General features: G+C 42.7%; 1 protein-coding gene across 6 annotated transcripts in view; it reads left to right on the top strand.

The window, feature by feature from the left end:
- The window catches only part of hepacamb (hepatic and glial cell adhesion molecule b), a 361,487-nt gene that overhangs the window by 334,229 nt on the left and 3,799 nt on the right, over positions 1 to 23,459 (top strand). For 2 of the 6 annotated variants that reach the window (XR_007265348.1, XR_007265352.1), the window contains 3 exons: positions 12,045 to 12,135; positions 17,244 to 17,368; positions 21,102 to 21,201. The exons of 1 other annotated variant lie outside the window; for it this stretch is intronic. The gene's annotated coding sequence lies outside the window, so the exon portion shown is untranslated. Of the gene's footprint in view, positions 1 to 3,239; positions 3,615 to 12,044; positions 12,136 to 17,243; positions 17,369 to 19,077; positions 19,535 to 21,101; positions 21,202 to 23,459 lie in introns of those variants that run through there. 3 more of the 6 variants (XR_007265349.1, XR_007265350.1, XR_007265351.1) reach the window with 3 other exon arrangements.

The following is a 23,459-nucleotide window of genomic DNA, read 5'->3' on the forward strand; positions in this document are numbered from 1 at the left end:
GTATTGTTTCCCATGTCGGAGAGAAGCCTTTGAGAATCAGGCTGAAAAGGATAGGGGAGCACGTCACCTGGGTTATAAATATTGAGAGACATGGCAACAATGCAAGAAATAAGCACAATGGACTCACACAGGGTGATCAATGCGTCTCAGGCTTACCACACCAACAGACTCCCATTCTGCTCAATGTGCCGCACATTCTTCAATCACCCAGCAACACTTGTTGTCACTCAGAACACATGCCCAACATTCACTATTCAGCATCGTGCCCACCTCATCTTGTCTCCACCACTGCATCACTCCACCACTGTCCAGCTTGTGGAAACTCATCATCCAAGTACAGTGCCACATAATATCTGACAATCTGCCCTCTTTTCTATCTATTACCCAAGAAGTCTGGAGTGGGATAGCTTCTATGGTCCCATCCCCTGGTGCTATGGGTCAAAGGAGCCATTGCAGCAGATGCTGGTTAGGGTGATGCTAAGTGAGAGCCTGATGTCCCTTTTCCAATCCCTCCTCACCCACAGGTTGACATGTGATGTCAAGTGGAAACTAAAGGTGTTGTGAGCATGCAACTCCTGCTTTCCCCCTTCGACTCCTTTCACTGCATCAAGTCCCTCCACCTCATCCCTTCCTACGATCTTCTATCCAAGTAGAAGAGCTGCTGCAGAAAGTGGTGAGGATATGCCACTTCAATTTAACTCACAGCCTCAGCTCAGATGCTGGCGTTGTGTAATGATCGCTGAAATGCTGCGTAAAAGTTTACCTGACCAGATAGATCGCAAGTCAACAACCACCTTGACAAGGGTAGTTCATGTAAAGAATTTATAGTTCTGATCAAATAGCATACGGGTGAAATTCCAATGGCTTTCTCTGTTACATGATGGTGCTCCTGCTCTAGGAGTTATTAAAATTACTTCCATTTTTGGCACATTTGAATGTTTTATATGCAGGCCAATTGTCTTTCATCAAGGTTGAGGTCTCAGAAAAATTAGAATGCTAAGGCAACTTTTCTTTATTGTGTGGTTTTATGTCTACTTTTTTTTATTCAGTTGTGGAACGTGAACATTGCTTGCTGGGCCAGCATTTATTGCCCGTCCTTAGTTGCCCTTGAGAAGGTGGTGGTGAGCTGCCTTCTTGAACCACTGCAGTCCACATGTTGTGGATTGACCCACAATACCCTTAGGGTGGGAATTCCAGAGTTTTGACCAAGGAACAGTGAAGGAAGGGCAATATATTTCTCAGTGAGGATGGTGATTGGCTTGGACGGGAAATTGAAGGTAGTGGTGCCCACGTATCTGCTGCCCTGTCTTTCAAGATGGAAGTGGTCATGGGTTTGGAAGATGCTGTTGGAGGTGAATTGTAGATATTACGCACTGCTGCTACTGAGCGTGGGTGGTGGCGGGAGTGGATGCTTGTGGATGCAATGCCAGTCAAGCCGGCTGCTTTGTCCTAGATGGTGTCAAGCTTCTTGAATGTTGTTGGGGCTGCACTCATCCAGGTGAGTGGGGAGTATTCCATCACACTCCTGTGCCTTGTAGGTGATGGACGGGCTTTGAGGAGTCAGGAGGTGAGTTACTTGCCGCAGTATTCCTAGACTTTGACCTGCTCTTGTAGCCACTGTTTATGTGGTGAATCCAGTTGAGTTTCTGGTCATTGGTAACCCCCAGGATGTTGATAGTGGGGGATTCAGTGATGATAATGCCATTAAATGATAAGGGGCAGTGGTTAGATTGTCTCTTACTGGTGATGGTCATGGTATTTATGTGGCATGAATGTTACTTGCCACTTGTCCAGCTCAAGCCTGGATATTGTCCAGATCTTGTTGCATTTGGACATGGACTGCTTCAGTATCTGAGGAGTCACGAATGGAGTTTTCCAACAATCAATAATCATTTCTTGGTCATCAGTAGATTCTTAATTCCAGATTTTTTTATATATTAAATCCAGCTTCCACCATCTGCCATGGCAGGATTTGAACTTGGGTCCCCAGAACATTAACTGAATTTCTGGATTAATAGTCTAGCAATAACACCACTAGGCCATCACCTCCCCCAACCTTTCCAGACTGGTTGAGAAGCCAGGGTAGAGAACTGTGTTCAGGTTGGGATTTCTTTGTATCACAGTTTATAACATATTCAGATGAATGCTTGTTTTCTAGAGATATATCAGACTCTAATCTTACTGTTACATTATTACAAAACTATTCCATTAACTCTACTGCCTAATTCGCATTCATTTACTCGTTTCACTGAACGTGTTTTTAACACTCACATGACCGGAAGGCTTATGTCTTGCTCTCATTATGTTTCTCTCCCATTTCCAACCCTACCCACACTGCTATTTATACCCAGTGAAGTACCACTCCATGACATCATCATAACATTGCTGTGGGATCCTAAAGCCCTTACACAGCATTACTCCCCATGCTTTCTTCCTCTGTCATGAACATTGATAAATGTTTACATACATCATTAAATGAGTTACCTAGATTATTTCTTTTTATAACATTTACTGTACATTTTTTTTATCTCTGCCTGTTTGCACCAAGGCATTGACTTTATTCATCTGTGTCAATTGGTTGTGTCATCGTGTAGTAAGTTGATGAGCCTTCTTTTGCTCTGCTGGCTTCCAACAGATCAGCAGTACTTTCTGAAGGTCTTGTGCTGATATAATTCTAGGAAGGTATAAGGAAGTTGGCTTGTTCTCTCTTCATGATTCGCATCTGAATCAAGTAATAGTGGTAATTCTCTGAGAATAGAGTGATGATATTCCTCTGTAGATTGTTGTTCATCTTTTAAAGAAAGTTGCTCCATTGCAGTAAAGACCTGATCTTCAAGTTTCCAAGCCAAACATATACATGTTAGCTAGGAAACCATTAGATTTGATGCTGGCTAGTGTTCCTTAGCCTGTAACACATCACTGAGAAGTGACGTCTTTTCCTACAATTGTTTGTGTGAGGCTGGACAGTTTTGTCTTCACTAGCATGTGGTTTTGGTAACCACACTTGTGTCTAGATACTGTAGCATGAGGATTTCACACTAATTGTGAATTTTCATGGTTGTTGTCCCAGTAAAACTGCAGAACGGAAGCAACTTCAACAGCTTTCAGTTTTACTGGTACTACAACCATGAAAATTCACATTAGGTGTGAAATCCTCATGGTAGAGAAGTTTTTTCTGTTCTAAATGCTGTTTTCAATGTAAAGTCTGGTTTTCCTTTACCAATATGGTGTCTTCGTAGAGACGAAGGAAGATATCCCTTCTCCAGGCTGGCTGAAGGATGTGTAAAAGATCTGTGGGTAGAAACTTTCTCAAAATGGCATCAATCAATAAGCTTCAATGATATTTTGACTGTATGAAAGATGGCTGCTGAGATGTCGCTCGTGCCGATTTTTTCCGCATCTGAGGTACTTTCACACCGAATTCGACACCACATGATCAGATTCATGGTCTTTTTCTTTATCTTCGATTTGGTCTTGTTAAGCAATTAAAATTGATAAAATGCCTTCAGCCCTGAATAAAATTTGCGTTTCTCGCTGCAATAAGAAAAATGTAACTAACTTCGCTGTTAGGACTCTGAAACTTTGAATTCCAATAAATGATTTTTATTCCCAAATTTTTGCATGGATTTACCTGTTTCTGAAGAATTTTCTTACATTGCTTGTTGTTAGCTTTGTCGAGTAAATAATTTAGAAATTATTAAACCGCAGTTAGAAGTCTTAATTCTTTACCCAGCCTAGTTTTTTGGGTGGAAATGAAACTTTCTGTTTCTTTCCTCTAAGGGATTAAATTTGCTTTCAGTGCCCTGTGATTGGCATCTTTTATTGGGTACATGAACAGGATTTATTCCCTTGGTTGCTAATGAGCTTTTAATACTCTCACTGCTGTGCTTGTTATCCCTATTACTAGTTTTGAAAAGCTTTCACCAGACCTACAGTTGATTTCGATGATTTCTCTGTGGAAGATTTCAGTTCAGAGGTTATTTTTTGCTTCACAGTAGCTGTTCAGCTTTGTTGATACTTTTCACTCCTGGCTCATGCTTTTCTGGTGGAAGTATACTGATTTTAGGAGTGGTTCTGTTCTCCAAACTATTTCGGGACTGTTTCTTGATCATGTCTACTGCCATGATTTTTTAGACAATAGACCCTAACACGACCACCATTTTTTTGTCATGTGCTTTATATCCACATCCATGAGTGTGTGTTCAGGACAGACTGGTCAAGAATTGTCTTTGGACTTGAGCTTCTTTATCACGATTTCTATTATATATTAAGACAACATACGACAATAAGTAGCATTCAGAGATATACCAAGCCCTAATTTTACTGTTGTTATTGTAACGCAATTCCATCAACTCTACCCATCTAATGTTAGTCAGTCAATTGCACATGTTTCTCTGCACATATCTCTAACATTCACATGGCTGTCCTTCAGGCTTTGGCCTAGTTCATTTCTATTTTCTCTTTGCTACTTAATTCCACCCACATTGTCCTATTTATGCCCAGTGAGGATCATCTCCATGACATAATTGCAAGGTTAGACCAGGGTCCTGAAACTCTTATGCAAAAGCTTTTAAATTCATCCAAGAGGGTATTTAATTTGGAAGATGTTGAGGTATTATAAAAGGGAGAGTCACATGAAAAGGCCCCTGATAAAATGGGTCATGTTTTTAAGATAGTATGCACCAGTACAAGAGATAGAAATAATGAGGGAAGATATATCTCAACTACTCATATTTTGACATAAAGGACCTGAGGAAAACAATACATACGAACAGGGCTGGACAGCGACAATGTAAGTGTTTATAGAAAGACTGAAGGGCCATGGAATATTGGGTGAGGGGTCATGAGGTGGCATGAGTTGACATTGATAGAACATAGGGAATATGGGGAGGCGGCTGAGGAGGTGAGAGGGTGTGATGGGTGCTGGGTCTTTTTTGTTTAACTGCTTTCTTATAAAGTCTCCTATCGCTGAGGACAGTGTTTCTCTTGGCCCACCTCTGCACCCAGCAGCCCCTGTGGTTAACCCTGAAACCATTCTAGGGGCGTAGGCCCAATTCCTATTAATACCCTATCCTTCCAGGAATAAAACTCTGACTGTCTGAGGCACTTTCTCCTAACTTAGGTTTTCCAGCGTCAGAAACAGTGATGACTCAGTGCTCCAAACTCTGAAATGTGGAGACCGTACGGAGTTTAGTGTGAGGTACTAGACAAGGAGTATCCATCTCTGACATTGCGGCTGAATTTGTGCTGACAAAGCCCTTGCAGACGAGAACGTATAAAGCTAAAACAAAGCAGGCAGGGTGGTCAGGGTTTGAAAGAACAACTGGATGACCCAAATGTTAGAGCATTGTCTCCCGCTGCTGGAAATATTTCACTGGCATCATTAAGGAGAACGTCACGTTAGATGATTTGTTATGCGGTGACTCCACGGAATTTGAGAAACATGTTGTTACTAAAATTAAAGCGGAATTTAAAATTGAGTTCAAAACAAAATACTGTGGATGCTGGAGATCTGAAATAAAAACACAAAATGTTGAAGAAACCAGGCAAGTCTGGTATTATCTGTGGAGAGAGAAACTGAGTTAATGTCTCAAGTCCACTATGACTCTCCTTCAGTATTCGTCGAGTACTCGAGAGTCATTGAAGTTGAAACATTTCTCTCTCCACAGATGCCACTAGATCTGCAGAGTTTTTGCAGCACTTTCCATTTTTACTTAAAACTAAGAGTTCGGTTTGTGGGGCTTTCTAATATATGCGTTGAGATATTTGGCAAAGTAGGTCTTAAATAACTTTAAATTAACTTGCAGTTTCAGTGGGAGAGTTTCTGAATATACTTTGCTGTGTGGCTAACCCAGCCTCTGAACGATATGAACAAAGGTGAGGAAGATGGAAACATATGGCGAGAACAATAATGACTCTCAAGATCGAGGGAAAAATAGTCAGATATTTTTGCCCCTAGGATTTTAACATCGGGCTGAGAATCTCATCCACCTGAACGCAATCACATCTCACTAACACGTAATCTCATCTCATTTAGATGCAGTTTGCTATGTTCCAAGGTACCGTTCCCCGAGTTGAAAGCCATTAGGAGCTGCGGCTCACTGCTATCTTCTCCAGTCATCTCTCTTCCCCAAAATCTCGGGCACACTCAATGGACACTGGTTGCCTGCACTCGCCATTCACAGAGGTTGGCATTGGGGACACGCACCAGTCTCACTGCATCATCATGGCACATCTCGGGCAAACTCAGTGAACAGTGCAGCCCTTCACAATTGCATTTTCACTCACCGACCCCTTCCATTGCAATGCTGCAGCCTGGTCATTTTGCATACAGGCACAGGCACCCAGCCCATGCCTTGCAACAGGATACATTCTGGTTTCTTGATCTCTTGGCATTCATTCTCCTTGCATTTCTTTGTATGCTCACAGCATCCCTGCTGTACCTTGCCTGGCCTTTTAGCACATTCCTACTTTATTCAGAACCTCATAGTATTGTCATCTTACATTTCAGTTTAGTCAGAAAGCCAGATTGTCAATGTTTGCCAACACTGAACAGTTAAGGGGCTGCACCTGTTGTTGGAGATTACCATGCTACACCATTCACACACTTAAAGCATATGTTTACAGAGCCATCACACTGCATATTCCTCAACCAAACGGCCAGGTTTGAAATGCTAAGGTCAGCAGTCATGGCACTGGTCAGTCAGAGAGGTACAAACATTGTCGGTCAAGGGTATCATGGAATCTCTCTCCAAAGGGTTAGGAATCCATCGCATTACACTCTGGGGTTTGGACACAGTCAATCCTGCAGGTCGGGTCCAGTCAGTCCAGGGATTACTGATACATCATTCAGGGAGCTACAGATAGGTCAGTCAGGGGTCTGACTCTTTAGTTGGGGATGTCTTGCCCCAAGTCCTTCGGTGGGATGGGCCACAGTCAGCACTGAGGACTTGTGCTCCTAACGGTCAAGTGGCAAGGGTTATCAGGAATCTGTGCTGTGTTGGGGGAATTTGAATAAGGGGCAACATGCTGCGATCCAGAGGGGACATTCACCATGAAGGGAAGCAACTCTACATATCAGGTGGGAGATTAGACAGCATGGGAGGGTAATTTGGGAAGAGGGGTCATCAATGGTTTTGGCTCCTAGCACTGGACACCTAGATCACCAGGTGGGCTTGGTAACTCACTCCATTTTGAGCACAATCTGAAGCTTTTCATCTCACACAATTCTCAATCGCACAAAGCAAACGGGAAATGGCTGTCATCAAATCCAAAGTGGATGGGGTGAGTTGGTTTTGTCTGCAGGTGTGGGCTCCACCTGTGAGCAATGTGAGGCTCGTCGAAGGCAAATTGCATTAAGCAGGCAATCTCAGATTCCAGTTTCAAGACCTCTTCTTCAGGTGCACCTTACGCATTGACCAACTATGTAGATTACAAACCCTGGCCACTTGTAACCCTGGCTATGGTCAGAAGTCGCACGACACCAGGTTATAGTCCAACAGGTTTATTTGAAATCACAAGCTTTCAGAGCGCTGCACCTTCGTCAGGAGAAGTCTCAGGTCTGGTTCACCTCAGTTTGACAACAGCACCTCCATGTCACTGTCCTGACCATGTTATTGATCATTACAAATGGATACTAGTCATCTCTGTGAAGCTACAGAGCTGCTTTCCTCTGCTATTTCACAATGTGCTGTTAGTTAGGATGCTGCCTTTCTTAGGTAATATGGGTTTGGGGGGACACATAGTTACAGTAATCAGGCCATACAATCTCCCACTGTTTCTGTGTGATGACTTGTGCTATAATTGTTAGCATAAAGTCCACATAGAGGCATCCAACGTTCCTTTGTCACATTCCGCCATGTCCCACTCCATCCAGGGCTACGTTAAACCATCATTCCTGTGACTGCGAACTGCTCACATTAATTAGGAGCTGTTTAATTTCTAATATTTCCTACAAGGGTTCATTGAAATAACCTCCACCACTGGCACCAACCAGAGCAGGGAATATCATTGGCTTGGCTGAAGGCACAGAGATATGGAGCAGGAAGCCCAAGACTAGCAGCATCCCCTGACAGCAACTCACCAAGCTCAATGTGAAGAGGTTCCAGCAGTGAGGTTCCCTTCAGGATACGCAGGAGGTCCTTAATTGACCATCCTTGATGCTGGTTCCTGCAGATGAGTGAGGCGCCTTGCTGCTGAAGAGGGAGAATGTCCTGACTCATCCTCCCAGAACCACAAGAGCAGGATTTGTAAACTGAAAGGTTGGGTGGCTCTCAGAGCTCTATCTAAGCTGTGTGGCCATGTCACTGCCCAGAAACTCAGAGGGTCCATGCACATCAATCAGCATTTGGACACCTTGACCTCCAGTTCCAGGAGTCGCTGTTGTGCATGGACCTCGAAGGACCTGGACAGCGTCAGGGAACAGTGGTTGTCCCTGCTTCCGTCCCGTTGTCTGTCAAAGTGAGAGTAGCTCTTAATTTTTGTGCCGCTCGTTGCCTCCAAGTATCCACTGGATTTCGGTGTGGGATCTCTCAATCCTCAACCCACAAATTTATCACCGCTGCTACCAATACAATTTGTGTCAGATCAGCCTGCTTTATCTCATTTCCCCATGACAAGGTTGGTGTTACAGCCCAATCATTAGTCATTGCCAACTAAGCCAACATTGCCCAGATACAGAGCTTCATGGACCGTATACCCTGATACATTGGAAGTGCCCTATCATAAGGCAACTGACTTCATGAATAATTCCATTTAACCAATGTAGAAGTCATCTACAATCATCAATAACACATCTTAGACATTAGTGCTAAGTACCCTGGAACCTGCCAACCTACATCCTTGAGAATTCTCAAGTTCTTGCTTCACTTCAAGGACCAGATTCCTTATAAGGATGGCTGCTGGGAGGCCAGGGCTCCCTGTCCAATCAGCTCTATCATCATATGATCACAAAAGTGATCATTTAAAGTGACAATATCTTTAAAAAATTATACTCCATTCCCAATGAGAGTCATCATGCCATTACGTGCCTTCGGGAGGCTTCCTTTATCCCCGCATCTGTGAAGGAGAAAACAGGGTTACATTTCGGGTTCGGCGATCCTTCCTCAGAACTGATAGTGGCTGGGAAAACATCAGCTTATATGCAGAAAATGCATATAAACTGACGTTTTCCCAGCCACCATCAGTTCTGAGGAAGGGTCACCAGAGCCGAAATGTTAACTCTGTTTTATCCTTCACAGATGCTGCCAGACGTGCTGAGCATTTCCAGCAACTTCTGTTTTTGTTCCTGATTTACAGCATCCGCAGTTCTTTTGGTTTTTTTTCCTTTATCCCTGCCTTTCTATTATTATCTGGGTGCAGTTCCGGGGAGGGAGCCTGCTCTATAGTGGAATATATTGACCTTGAAGGTTTGGGCGGATGAGACTGGAGGTGTTTGTGGCTCAAGGGCCCAGACATGATCAGAGCAACCTTGTAAAACATGGCCTCACTGTCCTTAGCTTCAATTACCACGGGGCTGCAAGGAGGTATCTGGACTAGGCACCTCTAGAGTGTCCTAAGAGAATACTTCTTGTGGGTCTCTATGTGTTCGTCCTCCATCTGAATGTCTGCTGGTTCCACCTTGTGTCCCTGGAGTGAGGCCAAGGTCCATCATTGTCACATCGATGCAGAGTACCAATTCCTATCATGATAGGGTATGTATCTGCATAAACATCTCTCCACTGGGAGCCATTGAGTTGGCTGCACCTGGCTTCCCTTGGCAGCTGCCACCCTGTCCATGGAGACAACCAGACGCACACAGGCCACAGCAAGCATGGCAGAAATGAGAGTGGTAGACTCCTCCAACTTTGATCCAGTTTACCAACTATCTCTGACAAACCTGCCCGCCGCTCCCATGTCTGATTGTACATTTGCGCTACATTATTAATGGCCAACACCATGGGGGCCTCTCACATCTGGGGCTGAGAAGGTGTGGGGTCTTTGGCGGTCCATACCAGCAACTGAGGGCATTTCTTCCTCAGCCACCTGCAGACACATACCAGCGATGTGCTCACTGGAATGTGCTCTCAATCTAGATAAAGTACTCACTTCAGGGAGACAGACGAGCCTGTGCTTTCCATGAGGAGTCTTTGACTTCTTCCTCAGAGCTGGAGGCTGGTGTATGTCTGGATGCCAATGGTGCCTGCAGAAGACAAGGGAGAGAATGAGCTACACCATAATGGGGTGGGGGACTTGAAACTGTTTGGTGTTTTAACCCAATTCTAATGAGCTCAAGAAGCCTCTCATAAGGGAAGTGAAGAGGAAAGTAAGCCACCCCACTCCTTGTATTGTTTTTTGATTCATTCATGGCATATGGGAATAACTGTCTGGGCCAGCATTTGAGGCTGATCCCTAATTGCCCAGAGGGCAGTTGAGAATCAATCACATTGTTGTGGCTCTGGAGTCACATGTAGGCCAGACCTGGTAAGGATGGCAGATTACTGTACCTAAAGACCACTAGTGAAGCAGTGGGTTTTTTAGGACTCCACCAGTCTCCACTGGGCTGTCGTTTTTTTCTTCTAGATTATTATTGAATTCAAATTTCACCATCTGCCATGGTCAGATGCGAACCCATATCCTCTGGGCATTAACCTGGAGTTCTGGATTACTGGTCCAATCACATTACCATTGCAGTACCACCTCCTCTTGATTGCCCTTGAGAAGGTGGTGAGCTGCCCTCTTGAAACATTGCAGTCCATCAGCTGTAGACTGACCCACAATGCTCTTAGGAAGGTGTTCCATGATTTCAACCCAGCAACACTGAAAGAATGGCAATATATTTCCAAGTCAGGATGCTGAGTGACTTGGAGGGGAATGTGCAGGTGGTGGTGTTCGTCTGTAACTGCTGTCCTTCTCCTCCTAGATGGTATCAGTTGTGGTTTTGGAAGGCAGTGTCTAAGGAGCTTAGGAAAATTTCTGCAATGCATCTTGTCGATGGTACACACTGCTATTACTGAGCTCAGTGCTGGAGGGAGTGGATGCTTGAGGATGTGATGTCAATTCAAGCACATTGACTGTCATGGGTGGTGTCAAGCTTTTTGAGTGTTGTTGGAGCTGCACCCATCCAGGCAAGTGGGAGTATTCCATCACACTCCCGACTTGAGCCTTGTAGATGGTGGACAGGCTTTGGGCGAGTCAGGAGTCCGTTATTCACTGTAGGATTCCTAGCCTCTGACCTGGTCTTGTAGCCACTTTATTTATTTGGCGAGTCCAGTTCAGTTTTTGGTCAATGGCAAACCCAAAGATGCTAATATGGTCCTCTTGACATATTTGAGGGCCATTTTCTCCTGCAATGAAGGAAAAGGAGGGATTGAATGAGATGGGGGAATGGGAGGGTCTGGAATGTTTGGTGCAGATACAGAAAGGTGTGGAGGACCCAAATGGGAAGTGCCTAGAGCAGGAAGAGTTCACTTGGTGGTGGGTGAGAGCCTTTGACTGGAAATGCTTCATGAAATAATGAGAGTCATAGACCATGAAGTTTGGTGGGAAGTGGGTGCTGTAGTAGAGTTAGAATGAGTGTGAGGTATCAGAGAGAAGAGGGTGGCACTTACCCAGTGGTGTGCAGAAGGTCACTGACCTGGGTTCGAATCCTGCCACGGCAGATGGTGGAATTTGAATTCAATAAATATCTGGGATTAAGAATCTAATGAAGACCGTGAACCCATCGTCAATTGTCAGGAAAATCCCATCTGGTTCATTAATGTCCTTTAGAGAAGGAAACTGCCATCCTTACCTGGTCTGGCCTACATGTGACTCCAGACCCACAGCAATGTGGTTGACTCTTAACTGCCCTCTGGGCAATTAGGGATGGGGCAATAAATGCTGCCTGGCCAGCGATGCCCTCATCCTGTGAATGAATAAAGAAAAAAAAATGGGAAAAGTCAACCCAAGAATTGTTTGATGTAGGGAAGCTGGTACTGCCCACAGCTTCGGATGTCACATGTCTTCATCCCTTTTAACCTGACAATGACCATGAATTAATCCTATTTATCCTTTTGCTTTTCCAGATAAAGTTTGTCCAAGGAGGACTCCCAGGAAGAAACCTACACCTGACAGTTGAGAACACTACATTGGAGAGGCCATGTATCAAAGCAAAGGGTGAGGGAGAGGGTTCCAAAGAAATGAGTTTCTCACCATCACATATCCAACCTGTCGATGATGTAGCATCAAACAAATTGAATTCTAACTGAAGTTAATTCAAAACAGGCCAGCAGGATTGAGTAGAAATTACCAGTTGTACAGAGGAAAATGCAACACTGCTGTTATCCCCCCAACTTTGATTAATTCAAGCAATACTTTACATAACCTACTAGAGTGCCACATCTCTGAGGAACTCTTTGACATATTTTTATGCAGAGAACATGTGTCTTTTTTTAATCATATTCCTTTCTCTGCTTACACATCTCTGAAGTTACATGGCATCTACTTCTGCATTATGTCTGCAATGTGAGTGAAAATTTGTTTAAATATTAATCTGACATTTTACTCAGAAGTTAAATTATGGAACACAAGTTAATTTCATTATTCTGTCATTAATAGATAAACCGGGTATAAATGAAAGGGTACAATAATTTGGCCCCAGGGTAAAGCTTAGTGCTTTTCATAGTGACATCTGTCCACTAACTCCACCTAACTGATCTCCAAAATAAAAAAAAGGATTAAGCAAGTACCAAAAAAGTCATTTGAAGGATTTGGGAATGTCAGCAGTTGTCATGTTAACTCAGCATTACAAATTCTACAAGATAACCTTCCAACATCTAAGTAGAAAGTCCAGTTTGCAAGATGTTGTAACTTCATCAACTTCAGAGGCAAACAAGAGGCCTATAATTAGTTACTGTTACATTGGCAGCTCCTGCCTGTTATTATAAAATATGATTGCCTTTATCCTCTTCAAATAATAAATGTTGAAAATGTCATGAATTGATAACAAAATTGCTTTGGCAGAAGGAGATTTTACAATTTAAAAGACGGCAACAAGATAAGAATAGTGTTCTTAATCATGGGCCAGAAAATGAATAAATGAAAGGCACTTCAAAGAATGGAACATTTGAAGCCAGTTTGTATCTGCGGTTGCTACTTTCAAACAGTTAGATGAATATTAAGATATGGTTCTATTCACAGGCTCTGCAGTTAATTTAACGTCATGAAAATAGACAGTTCCTGGGTGTGACAAAATAAACAACATTTTGTACAATTGTTAACATGGTAATGAAATTCTCATCACAATCCAACTTTTCATTAAAGTGCTGGTGACAGTTCCAGATAAAAGCTATTCACATGCAATATGCTGTCAAAAAAAAAACACCATCATAAACACAGAATTAAACAGATAATTCACTCTGCTCTTTGCCTAGTTAAATATTCAATTTCTCATCAAGTAAAATTACACATCAATATAACATATTTATTATTATTTTCTGTGTATACAAAATAAATTGAGAGGCTAAATTTTCATGTAACCTTACATTTTTTTAAATCATAGAGTCATACAGCACAGAAACAGACCGTTTGGTCCAACCAGTCCATGCTGAACATAATCCAAAACTACACTAGCCCTGCCCTCCTGCTCCTGGCCCATATCCCTCCAAACCCTTCCTATTCATGTACTTATCCAAATGTCTCTTAAATGTTGTAATTGTACCCATATCCACAACTTCCTCATTCCACATGTGAACCATTGTCTGTGTCAAAAATTTACCCATCATGTCCTTTCATAAATCTCTCCCCTCTTTCTTTAAAAATGTGCCCCCTAATCTTGAAACCCCCCATCCTAGGGGAAAGACAACTACCACTGACTCTATCGGTTTCCCTTATTGTATTATAAACTTCTATAAGGTCACCTCTCAACCTCCTACATTCCAGTGAAAAAAATCCAAGCCTATCCAGCCTTTCTTTATAACTCAAACGCTCCGTTCCCAGCACATTATTGCTGTTTCTGATAGCACTGAGAATCTTTAGGGCAATTGTAATCTTCGTCATACAGTCTTCAAATGTTCCTTCAAAGTAAGTAGCATCTGACATGGTGTTGTACAGTAATTCAGCTGTGGCTAATTCAGCAGTGAGGTCATCTGACAAAGGAAGGAATGGCAGCAATGCTTGTGAAATGGAGAGAATTAGTCTGTGGTTTTAGAACAATGCTTCTTTAATGAATGGAACTTTTACATTGGAACATTGTTCCCAGTTCTGATTATGATCTGTGTAATTTTTTTAATCTCATACTGTGCCGACAACAACAAAATAACTGAGTAGAAAGAAAGTTTAACTTATAGGAGAGAAACCAGACAAGGAATGCACTATCCTTTAAGTTTAGTGTTCTGAAGTTAAGTTGTCCTTAAATAGTTGTTTAATTCCTCTAAATTTAAGCAAGTTCTTAAACAAAAGTCATTTTTGCAAAGTACTAAGCAATGCTCACAAATATTATTAAAGAATAAAAGATGCAAATTAGTTTAATGTTTTCTTAAAGCTTATAATGTTTTGGCCCTCACAATGAGAGAACATTCCTAACTTGTTGCAGCAGAATATTGTAAATTTTCTATTACAGGGATCTTAAAATGGCCTCCTTATGCACCATAGCAACAAAATCTGGTGATTCTTCTGTGACACTCAGTCCACCTAATTTTACCCTCTCACCACTGTTCCCCATTCCAGCCTCTAATTGTTTCAAAGAATCTAGAGAGTTGGCTTCCATTGCTCTTTTGGGAAGTTTACAGGTTTCATATTTTGATCGACCTTTGTGTGAATAGGAACTTCCTGATATCAGCTCTAAAACTATTTCTATTCCTTAATGGAATGCAAGTATTGCTGGAAAGGAGGGAGTTTGTGGCCCTAATTGACCTTGAACTGAGTTGTTTGCTGCCAAGTGGATCGCTGAGGATCTGGAGGCATTTTGGCCAGAGAATGTAAAGTTGGTAGAATTCCTTCCCTGAAGAACATTAGCAAAACAGATGGGATTTTACAGTCAGTGATAGTTGTCATGGTTACCAATGAGACTAGTTTTCTATTACATATTTAGTAATTTAATTTCCACAACCTACCACAATGGGATTTGAAACCACACTCCCATACCTTTAGTCTGAGTTTCTAGGATTACTAGCACAGTGACATTACCAATACACCACCCCCATTATGGCTCAGTGGTTAGCACTGCTGCCCCACAGTGCCAGGGACCTGCATTCAATTCCACTTTTGGGTGGCGGTCTGTGTGGAGTTTGAACATTCTCCCTGTGTCTGCGTAGGTTAGGTGGATTGGTCATGTTAAATTGTCCATAGTGTCCAGGGATGTGCAGGCTAGGTGGATTAGCCATGGGAAATGCAGGGTTACAGGGATAGGGTCAGGGTGAGTCTGGATGGGATGCTCTTTGGGTGGATCAGCAACTCAGCTTCAACAGCCCTCTACGGTAAAGAATTCCATAGATTCACAAGCAACTTGTCTAAAATCTAACCTGTCTAGTTCTGTTAGAATTGTATAGGTTTCTATGAGATCCTACCTCATTTTTCTAAACTCGATGGGCCAAATGACCTGCTTCCACACTGTAGGGATTTTATGATTTACTATATTCTTTAAATTAATTTAGAATTATTTTGCAAAATGACTTTTTCTATACCATTATGTCTCTTACTCCTTCTGTGATCTTCTTTTAGCTCCTCCAGTCTAGCTGAGAAGTTCATGTTCATCCATTTAAGTCAACCCTCTGTCACTGACCATTAATCTTGAAGCTCCTCTCTGCATGAACTATAAGACATCTTTCTTGTGACTTGTTGACCAGAACTGGAGGTATTAATTAAGGTGCAACAGGATGCTTATATCCTCCTCATTTTTATAATTGACTGTAGTTGCCAGTTTCGACATCCATTGCGGATTGCTGCTCATATTGATTGGACAGATTTAACCTCAAACACAAAATAAACACTACAACGTTTTTTAGTTTTGTCAACTATTTAAACATCATCCCAGTGTATTAACACCAGGTGTCTTCCCTTCCTCTGCTCACACTATATTTGCTCTGCCACATCCTGTCTGGCACCTCCCCTTACGAGTAATCTGCCCTTGAGCACTGAGCTGCTTGCAAATTTTGCTGCTGTGCCTTGGGTTTCTGCTTCCAGTTCGAAACAGTCATAGATGAAGGCCCAAAAGCTGAGGCTAACCCACTTGTCACCAAGTTAACATCGATCCCCTCATGATTACACACTGTTACCTAATATACAGTCACTTTCTTATCTACTCACTGGGTTTATTCTGAATCCCCACTGCTTTAATTTTCTTTTGTGTGAAACTTTACTAAAAGTCTTTTGGAAGCTGAGAGGTTTACTATGCAGAGCTTCTTAGCTGTTTGGGTTTCACTTGAACAAGGTTGAAAAGGTCAGTCAGGAAGGAGCAATCTCCTACACCACCCCACCCCCCACCCCCAACACACTCAACTGATCAATGTAAATCAGGTTATTGTTGTATCTGTAATCGTCAGATTTAATACTGATGCACAAATTTCATATTTGCTTATTTCTGTATTGCAACCCTTCATTGAATATGGAGGTACTGATAGCATCTTAGTATCTCCCAGTAAGATATAGGAGCAGAAGTATGCTTTTTGGCCAACTGAGCTCCACCCTATCATCCAATGAGATCATGCCTGATCTGATAATCATCAACTCCACTCTCCTGCCTTATCTTCATTACCCTTCATTCATTATTGATTTAAACTCTATCTATCTCAGCTTCAACAGCCCTCTACAGTAAAGAATTCCATAGATTCACAACCTTCAGAACCAATCTGTCTAAAATCTATTCTGAGGAAGGGTCATCGAACCCGAAATGTTAACTCGTGTTTTTTCCTTCACAGGTGCTGCCAGACCTGCTGAGCTTTTCCAGCAACTTTGTTTTTGTTCCTGTCTAAACTAACCTGTTTAGTCCTGTTAGAATTGTACAGGTTTCTATGAGATCCCACCTCATTTTTCTAAACTCTAGTGAATACAATCCAAACTTATTACACTCAGCATATCCAAAAGCATAATTTTTTTGGATTGAAATAATAGTGTTGTTTTATTCACAGTGTTGGCTTATACACCATGACTTATGGTATTTAAAAGACTCTTCCTTAAACCCTGGCAGATGTTCTTGGATGCCTTTGCTAAATTTCACAGCAGCACGTTGTAAAGGTTGATGCCTGTTCCTCAGGACTGATTATTCTTTTCCATTTTATTTTATTCAGATCTTACAATGCTACCCATCACCCACTTGATCATTCTGTACTATGGCTGTTACCTTCGGCATCTCTACAGCCAGTAAGTGCAGAGGCAGCAGTTCCAGAACAGCTCCCCCATCAGACTATTGGAGGTAAGACAGCAGCTGGGGCTTAGTTGAGACATGCTGAGGGGTGAGGGTGTTATTTCCTATCACTGGAGCAGGTGGACCTGAACCTGGGTCTCCTGATCCAGAGGTAGGGACAATACCACTGTATCACAACTGCCCAAACAGCTGGCATATTTAAAGGATGAGAGCTATGTTTCGCTTGGAGTCATAGAGATGTACAGCAGGGAAACAGACCCTTCGGTCCAACTCGTCCATGCCGGCCAGATATCCTAAATAAATCTAATCCCATTTTCCAGCATTTGGCCCCTATCCTTCTAAACTCTTCCTATTCATGTACCCATCCAGGTGCCTTTTAACTGTTGTATTTGTACCAGCCTCCACCACTTCCTCTGGCAGCTCATTCCATACACACACCATACTCTGCGTGAAAACATTGCCTCTCAGGTCTCTTTTAAATCTTTCACCTCTCACCTTAAACCTATGCCCTCTAGTTTTGGACTCCCTACCCTGGGGTAAAGACCTTGGCTCTTCATCCTATCCATACCGCACATGATTTTATAAACCTCTATAAGGTCACCCCTCAGTCTCTGATGCTCCAGGGAAAATAGCCTCAACCTATTCAGCCTCTCTCTGTTGCTCAAACCCTCCAACCCTGGCAACATCTTTGTGATTCTTTTCTGAACCCTTTTGAGTTTCACAACATCTTTCATATAGCAGGAGACCAGAATCGAATGCAGTATTCCAACAGTGGCCTAACCAATGTCCTGACCTCCCAACTGCTATATTCAATGCACTGACCAATAAAGGTAAGCGAATCAAATGCCTTCTTTACTACCTGGTCTACGTGCAACTCCACTTTCAATGAACTATGAACCTGCTAAACTCCCCGGGACTTTACTTAAGTGTATAAGTCCTGCCCTGGTTTGCCCTACCAAAATTTGCACCTCGCATGTATCTCGATTAAACTCCATCTGCCACTCCTCGACCCACTGGCCGATCTGATCAAGGTCCCCATTGTACTCTGAGGTAACCCTCTTCGCTGTCCACTACATCTCCAATTTTGCTGTCATCTGCAAACTTACTAACCATACCTCCTATATTTGCATAAATGACAAAAAGCAGTGGACCAGCACCGATCCTTGTGGCGCATCACTGATCACAGGCCTCCAGTCCAAAAAGCAACTCTCCACCACCACACCCTGCCTCCAATCTTCGAGCCAATTTTGTAAGCAAATGGCTAGTTTTCCCTGCATTCCATGTGATCTAACTTTGTTAGCCAGTCTACCATGTGAAACCTTGTCAAACACCTTACTGAAGTCCATATAGACAATGTTCACTGCTCTACCTTCAGCAATCCTCTTTGTCACATTACAAAAAACTCAATTAAATTAGTGAGACATGATTTGCCATGCACAAAGCCATGCTGACTATCCCTAATCAGTTCTTGCTTTTCCAAATACATATAAGTTCTGTCCCTCAGAATCCCTTCCAACAACTTGCCCAACACTGATGTCAGACTCACCGGTCTATAGTTCCCTGGCATTTCCTCACCACCTTTCTTGAATAATGGCACCATGTTAGTCAACCTCCAGTCTCCTGGCACCTCAACTGTGGCCATTGATAATACAAATATTTCAGTAAGGGGCCCAGCAATCACTTCCCTCGCTTCCCACAACATTCTAGGGTACACCTGATCCGGCCCTTGGGATTTATCCACCTTTTTGCGTTTTCAGATGCCCAGCACATCCTCCTCTGGGCCCGAGGCGTCAGCCTCTCTGCTCCTGTGATGCTGCTTGGCCTGCTGTGTTCATCCGGCCCTGCACCTTGTTGTCTCTCCTCTGTGATATGGAGGCTTTTCAAGATATCCGGATCTTTCATTAAACCCACCGGAAGTAACTGCACTGAATTCTGGGCACTGTGTCTCAGGAGAAAGAAACTAGCTTTGGAGGTTGCAGTGTCAATTGATCAGAATGAACCAGGTTTAGATGGAGGACAAATTGCACAGACCAGGCTTGTACCCAGCTAAAACTGTGCCTCTTGGGTCATTTCTGGCTTTTCAGTGAGATGGCAGACTTGCCTTGCCTATATACAGCTGTAGAATGTACATCAGTTATTTTGCCTTGTATTATTCCTTTCTGTTTTGTACACATTTACTTCAGTGTCTCTGTAAGCTATCTCCATGTTTTTCTAAGCTAGATCTGTGATTAAAAGCATTTGGTAGTTTAATGATTCTGTTGCAGAAGCTTTATCTAATAATCCAGAGAACCTGACCTCAAATCCCATTGTGTTTTTGGGGAGGTAAACAGGTTCAGTGTCTGTATTCATGACTGCGAAGATGTTAAATTACCTGGAAAATGCAACTTGGTTTATTACTGCCCCTCCTTGAAGGGAGCCTGATGTCCTTTTCTGAATCCAGTCTCTCAAAAAATTGGTTAACCCTTAACTACTCCTCCCTTGGCCCAAATAAGCCTTTCAATTACATCAAACTATTCCCTATGTCCGATCAAGTGATAGCTACCATAGCACCACGTATCCTCTGAATCATAGAATCCCTACAAGTGTGGAATCAGGCCATTTGGCCCATCAAGTCCACACCTACCCTCTGAAGAACATCCCACCCAATCTCTATAACCCTGCATTTCCCATGGCCAATCCACCTAATCTGCAAATCTTTGGACTGTGGTTGGAAACTGGCAGCACCTGAAGAAAACGCACACAGACAGAGGAAGAATGTGCAGACTGTACACAGTTGCCCGAGGGTGGAATTGAACCCAGGTCCTTGGTGCTGTAAGGCAGCAGTGCTAACCACTGAGCCAGCATGTCACCCAAGGAAGAAAGGAATTGCATTCTAAAAGCATATTGACCATTTTTATTGAGAGTTACTCACGTTAAAATCCTTGAATATAGGCATGTCAATTACATTAATGACAGGGCAGTGCTCACCATGCTGAGCTAGCCATTGAAATCCAAGAATCAGAGCCAACTCCCACAGTGAGTGAACTGACCTCAACTGACCTTGATCATTTATCTAGTCTCCAACATTGAGTATGTATGGAGTTATAAAAGGATCTAAAAAAAGAAGCAATGAGATAAATGACCTGATAAGAACATAAGAAACATATAAATTGGGGACAGGAGTAGGCCATTCAATCCATCAATCCTGCTCTGCTTTTCAATAGGATCATGGTTGATCTGATTACTTCACATTCCCACCTACTGCTGACAACCTCCCACCCACTTCCTTATCCATCTCTGCCTTAAAAATATTCACAGACTCTGCTTCCACTCTGTTTTGAGAGAGTTCCAAAGATTCATGACCCACTTTGAGAGAAGAATTCTCCTATCCCTGTCTTGTACTTTGCAAGCCCTTATTTTGAAACGGTGACCCTGGTGCTAGATTCTCCCACAAGAGGAAACATCTTCTCTATATCCACCTTATCAAGAATCCTCAGGATCTAATCTAATAATAGGAAGTGGCATTTGGCTGCAGCCTTCAATTCAATCCTGGCTAGACCTGGGCTTCACCTTTACTGAGGGCACCAGAGAGAAATTCCCTCTTCTCCTCAAAACAGCAACAACCAGTCCACACAGCTCTCCCTCAGTAACATCACGCAAGTGTTAGTCCAGAGTGCGTGCTCATCTCTGGAACTGACCTTGAACACATAAACCTGTGATACAGGAGACAAAAGTGCTACCCACTGAACCACATCTAACACCCTTCAATGCTAAATAAAATCTTTCTTGTTTTACCTTACAGACTTAACTAACCAGTTTCAGGCAATCACAGTGGAGAAGCATCACTGAGGCAGAAAACACAATCACCATATTTTCTCATTTGAATAAAGACATAAAACCCACTGCAGTTTGACTGAATCTTGTGGTTTACTTATTCTAGTTATAAGTAAGGGGTCAGGAGAAAACCCCAAGTGGGCAGTTTGAGTTACCTTGGCTGAAACAGTAAGCAACAATTTCTATCATCTCCTGATACTTGATGCTGTTTTTGACATATTATGACTGGACGTTTTTAAAGTAGTTCTTAAGACTGCTTACAGTTGAATGTCAACTTGATTGAGCTTTTTAAAGAAGCGACAAAAGTGATTGATGAGGTGGATTTTCTACACATGGACTCAAGCAAGGCCTTGGACAAGGTCATTCATGTCAGGTTGATACAGAAGGTGAAGTCACATGGGATCCATGGTGAGCTGGTGAGGTGGATACAGAATTGGCCTTGTCGTGGATGACAGACAATGGAGTGGAAGGGTGTTTTTCTGACTAGACACCTGTGAGCAGTGGTGTTCTGTGGGGATCAATGCTGGAACCCCAGTTGTTAGTAATATGTATTAAGTGAGTTGGAATAGAATGTAGGTCGTCTGACTAGTAAGTTTGCGGATAACACAAAGATTGGGAAAGCTGCGGAGAGTGAGAAGGATTACCAGAAGATACAGTAGAAAATAAATATTCTGCAGACTTGAGCAGAGAAATGGCAGATAGAATGTAATCTAAATGCAGGGTGATACATTTTGGAAGGTCTAATGCAGGAGGGATGTATACACTAAATGGCAGAAGTATTAACATACAAAGGGATCTAGGCCTACAGGTCCACATTTCCCTCAAAGTGGCAACACAAGTGGATAAGAGATAACAAGGTGTAGAGCTGGATGAACACAGCAGGCCAAGTAGCATCAGAGGAGCAGGAAAGCTGACATTTTGGGCCTAGACCCTTCTTCAGAAAAATCTGAAGATACACTCTCTAACACAAGTGGATAAGGTGGTCAAGAAGGCATATGGTATGCTTGCCTTCAATGGTTTGGGCATAGGGTATAAAAATTGGTGAGTCATCATTCAGCTGTTTAGAAGTTTAGTTAGGCCACATTTGGAACATTGCATACAGTTCTGGCCACCTCACTACCAGAAGAATGGGGAGGCTTTGGAGAGGGTACAGAAACAGTTTACCAGGATGTTACATGGTCTGGAGGGTTTTAGCTATGAGAAATTGGACAAACTTGTTTTGTTTTCATTTGAATGTTGAAAGATGAGGGGCTTAATAGAAGTTTACAAATTGATGAGAGGCATGGATAGATTGGATAGTCCAAGACTTTCTCCCCAGGGTAGAAATGTCAATTACTTGGGGACATAGGTTTAAGGTAAAAGGGGGAAAGTTCAAAAGAGATATGAGTGGCAAGTTTTTTTTTACACAGAGCAAGTGCCTGGAACATGCTGCCAGAAAAGGTGATAGAAGCAGTTACAAAAGCAATGTTTAAGAGGCATTTTGACAGATATATGAATATGCATGAAATAGAGAGATTGGAACAACATAGAGGCAAAAGGTTTACAAAGGCATCATGTGTCAGCGCAGGTTTGAAGGGCTGAAGGATCTGTTCCTGTGCTGTATTATTCTTTGTCATTTGGAAGGAGCTGAATTGTGTCTTGATTACAGTGATAAATCTACAGTGTGTCAGCAGTTGCACCCTTACTGTGTTTCTTAACCTGTACTCCATCCTAGAGATGTGGAAACAGGCCACTCAATGGTCAAATAATCCAAGGATAGTCTACCAGTCTCTGTGCATGAAATACCAACATGATCAGAAGGAGCAAAAGAGAAAGGATGAATATGGGCATTTGACAGGACACTTTTATGAAACTGTAAACTTGGTTGGGAGTCTTCAGTGAACTTCAGGAATGCAGACACACAACACGCAGAAAGCTGTGACGAGAAAGTTAGCACATTCCTGGACTCAGCTGGCTCATTCATTTCCTCACAGCTCCATTAGGAATGCAAGATGCACACAACTAAACAGACATTCAGAAACATAGACACTCACACACATATCAGACACACAGACTCAACTCACACAGACACACAAATTGACACAAATATACAGATTCTAATCACACACACACCCTGATTCCAATCACACACACACGCCGATACCAATCACACACACACACGCCGATACCAATCACACACACACACACTGATTCCAATCACACAAACACACAGACCCACACAGCGATTCCAATCTCACACACACACACACACACACACACACACACACAGACACATATTCCAATCACACACACACCGATTCCAATCACACACACACCGATTCCAATC

This window comes from Rhincodon typus, chromosome 32, assembly GCF_021869965.1.
Source record: "Rhincodon typus isolate 14 chromosome 32, sRhiTyp1.1, whole genome shotgun sequence".
NCBI classification, from domain to species: Eukaryota; Metazoa; Chordata; class Chondrichthyes; order Orectolobiformes; family Rhincodontidae; genus Rhincodon; species Rhincodon typus.